Genomic DNA, 4,464 nt, shown 5'->3' with positions numbered 1-4,464 from the left:
TTATTAGTTATTGTGTTATTGTATGAGTGTATGGCAGTGTGTGTGTGTGTGTGTGTGTGTGTGTGTGTGTGTGTGTGTCCAGGCAGACGCTCCTGTCTATTCAGAGAGCCCAAAATATGGAGTACTGGTCCAGTCTAAAGCTACAGGGAAAGTTGGCCAAACTGCCCTTTGCGGACCACTCTGCATCACACACCATCTATAGCAATGCCAACATCAGTGAGGAGATCCTTATTTTCTGTATAAAAGCACGTCTACAGGTTCTTCCCACCAAATACAACCTTTCACTGTGGTTTCCTTCCATCCATTCACCCCTCTGCATGCTGCATGACCCCCCTCAACACCTGGAGTCAGTAGCCCACATTATGAACAGTTGCACGTCACTTAAAGGACTGTATATTGCCAGACACAACAGACTTGTGGATCTCATTGCTGCTCAAATTCCCTGTGTAGCTGATGAAAAGCTCTATAGTATAAGCACATTACTGTACAGTCTGATTGGTTTAACTCACCTGCAAACTCTTTTGTAGGAATACCAAATACACCAGATATTGTTGTCATATCTCAGCATTCCAGAACAGTTAAGCTATTTGAAGTAGCATGTGCATTTTATCTGTTTATGGAAGACTCTTACCTTTCTAAGACTGTAACATATCAATAATATCTACCATTGAAAACCTTGGCTACAGATGCCAGCTTATTGTGCTGGTGTTTGGTAGTCTAGGTCATGTACACAGGCTGGTGACCCGGGGGCTATTGAAAACAAGAGCCAAACAGTTGGTAAAGTACTGCTCAATTTCAGCCATTATAGGAAGCATGTTTATTTGGAAAAGGAGATGTTTTCTGTACCTCTGAGATTGTATTGTCATACATAACAATGTGCTGATATGGTTTAATCTTTTTGATCATTCAAAACATTTGATTCCTAATGAAAATTTACTTGTAATATGGAATTGAATAAAGTATTTAAACTGTGTGTGTGTGTGTGTGTGTGTGTGTGTGTGTGTGTGTGTGTGTGTGTCTGTGTGTGTGTGTTTGTTTGTGCCTATCCATAACTGTTACCCAGCAGGTGTTATTGTGCTTTGGTACGTATTCCCTGGATGGAGACATTTCCTGCAGGGCAAGATTCCTGAGGGGGGTGTTAACAGAGCTGGCTGCAGGCCCAGGGTGTGTGTGTGTACGTGTGTGTGTGTGTGTGTGTGTGTGTGTGTGTGTGTGTGTTATTGATTATTGATATTGTTATTGATAGCTGCAGGTATGCCAAGGTTATAAAAAATAAGGATTCACAGATGATTTGATTGCTAACCATGTCTAGCTGCAAGGACAAGAGAAATGTGGCTGTAAAACATGACTTGCCTTTCGGTGTAGCCCAGGGGAGCTGTCTTGATCCTCTGCTCTTTTCCCTATATATGCTCCCATTAGGAAACATCATAAGTTAGCATAATGAACTTCCACAGCTATGCAGACGATACAGTTATATATTTCTGTGGAGCCAACTAACCCAGATGCCATTAGCTCCCTTATCACATGCTTAGCCTCCATTAATCAGTGGATGAGACACCGTTCTTAGTCATCTTAGGAACCTGGCACAACCAGTCAAATGGTCAAATCAAAAGTAACAAGCCCAGGTGTCCTCTTAGATACAGAGTTAAGCTTCAAGGCCCATATTAGTAAAGTTACCCAGGCAGCTTATTTCCACCTGAGAAATATTGCCAAAGTGCAGCCTTTTTTAACTCTAATCCATGCCTTTATCACTAGTAGGTTAGACTAATGCAATGCACTTTTTACTGGTCTCCCAAAACAGCAAAGAAATTGGACCTCATACAGAACTCTGCTGCTAGACTTTTAACTAAGACCAAGAAGAGAGAACACATCACCACTGTGTTAGCTGAACTGGCTCCCTGTTTCTTATAGAATTGATTTTAAGGTTCTGTTGATTACTTACAAAGCTCTGAATGGCATAGCACCTTCATACAGTATATCTCTGAGCTTTTAATATCGTATTAACAACAAAGAAACCTTAGATCTTCCGATACTAATCTTTTAATTGTGCCTAAAGTGCTCCACAAGCAATGTGGAGAAGCTGCTTTTATCCATTATGCACCGAAGTGGAACACCCTGCCTCTGTACATCAAACAGGCAAATGAATATCTTTAAAAAAAAGACCTGAAAACATACCTGTATATGAGAGCTTTTAGTTAACTCGTTTTATCTTGCAGCCTATTTCTTCACATTATTTTACATTCCACTGCTGCTATTTACAGGGTCTTCCTAATTCGCTGTACTGGTTGTACGATGTGTTGTTGTATCTATCTCCTTACCATCCTGTGAATTCTCATCTTTACTTAATTCTAAATATCTGATGTTTTACTTTTTGGTTTGTTTGCATTATTATTATTTTATTTTTTCTTCTTTTTCTTCTTCTCTATTATTGTATAAGTATGAGTATATATACTATCCTGTGAGGTGTATAAGTATGAGTATATATACTATCCTGTGAGGTGTATAAGTATAAGTATATATACTATCCTGTGAGGTGTATAAGTATGAGTATATATACTATCCTGTGAGGTGTATAAGTATGAGTATATATACTATCCTGTGAGGTGTATAAGTATAAGTATTTATACTATCCTGTGAGGTGTATAAGTATGAGTATATATACTATCCTGTGAGGTGTATAAGTATAAGTATTTATACTATCCTGTGAGGTGTATAAGTATGAGTATATATACTATCCTGTGAGGTGTATAAGTATAAGTATATATACTATCCTGTGAGGTGTATAAGTATGAGTATATATACTATCCTGTGAGGTGTATAAGTATGAGTATATATACTATCCTGTGAGGTGTATAAGTATGAGGTGTATAAGTATGAGTATATATACTATCCTGTGAGGTGTATAAGTATGAGTATATATACTATCCTGTGAGGTGTATAAGTATGAGTATATATACTATCCTGTGAGGTGTATAAGTATAAGTATATATACTATCCTGTGAGGTGTATAAGTATAAGTATATATACTATCCTGTGAGGTGTATAAGTATAAGTATATATACTTATTTGATCCTGTGAGGGAAATTTGGTCTCTGCATTCAACCCAATCGGTGAATTAGTGAAACACAAACAGCACACAGTGTACACACAGTGAGGTGAAGCACACACTAATCCCGGCGCAGTGAGCTGCCTGCAACAACAGCGGCGCTCGGGGAGCAGTGAGGGGTTAGGTGCCTTGCTCAAGGACACTTCAGCCGTGCCTACTGGTCGGGGTTCGAACCGGCAACCCTCCGGTTACAAGTCCAGAGTGCTAACCAGTGGGCCACGGCTGCCCCCAATGGCCCACGGCTTCCCCCTATTGTGTTAAGTGCTCCAAATGTAAAGCAATTTGAGCTGCATTCTGTGTATGAAATGTGCTATACAAATGAAGCTTATTATGATTACTATTATGATTACTATTATTATTATTATTATTATTATTATTATTATTATTATTATTACTTTGACTAATTCTCAGGTGTCGATTGATTGTCTAACTTTCTCACACAGATAGAGTGATGAGTGGAAGAGAGAGGGAGAGAGAAAGAGAGAGTGAGGGGTGAAGGGGGGATAGAGAGAAACAGAAAGAGAAAGTGATGAGGGAGGGTCAGAGAGAGAGAGATGGAGAGAGAAAGTGAAAATAGAGACAGGGGTGTCGGAGAAGAGGACTTAAGGAGGGAGGAATGGAGAGGAGGATAGAGAAAAGAGAGAAGAAAGGGGAAATGGGGAGAGGAAGAAGTTACAGAGAAGGGTGTAAGGCCTGGAAGGAGGGATAGAGAGTAGAAAAAGAGGAGTGTGAAAGGTGAAGGGGTAAAACAAATCTGCTGACCGTGCTGACTGGCTAATTGGCCGTAACAGGAGCCCACTGGACTCACAGCGGAGCTGGTCTGAATCCAGATGTGTTGCCATGGCAACGGCAGCATAGCACGCCCATCATGCTGGAACCCTGAGAGTTCTGGAACCTGAGCCTGCAGGTCAAGCTCGTAAAACCCAAAAACTGGGTCAAGCATACACCTCACACACACACACACACACACACACACACACACACACACACACACACACACACACACAAAGACAATGACTCCACCCAGGGACCAGAGTGGTCTATGGATTACAGTAGAGATGACGGCAGTCTGAAAGAATGGCCATGTAGGACGTTTCTGTACATAAATGTAAGCACTGTGGCAGTAGTAATGCAATATTTAGAAAATGTAGGCTACTCTTGTACTCTTACTCAGGTACTTTTAAAAACAAGTAGGCCTACTTCAGTACTTTTACTTAAGTAGACATCTGACTGTTGTACTTTTACTTGTAGGCAGGGGCGTTGCTAGCTATTTAAAACATTCGGGGCTAGAGCCCAGAACTTAGAGACCTTTTTGTCCGGGGGTTCGGGGGAACTTTTTGAAAATCGGGCTGATGAAC

Source organism: Alosa pseudoharengus, unplaced genomic scaffold (assembly GCF_046254945.1).
Source record: "Alosa pseudoharengus isolate Yale_2024_CS ecotype anadromous, Long Island Sound unplaced genomic scaffold, YU_APseudo_1.1 YU_APseudo_1.1_scf_19, whole genome shotgun sequence".
NCBI classification, from domain to species: domain Eukaryota; kingdom Metazoa; phylum Chordata; class Actinopteri; order Clupeiformes; family Clupeidae; genus Alosa; species Alosa pseudoharengus.
This window is presented reverse-complemented; position numbering follows the sequence as displayed.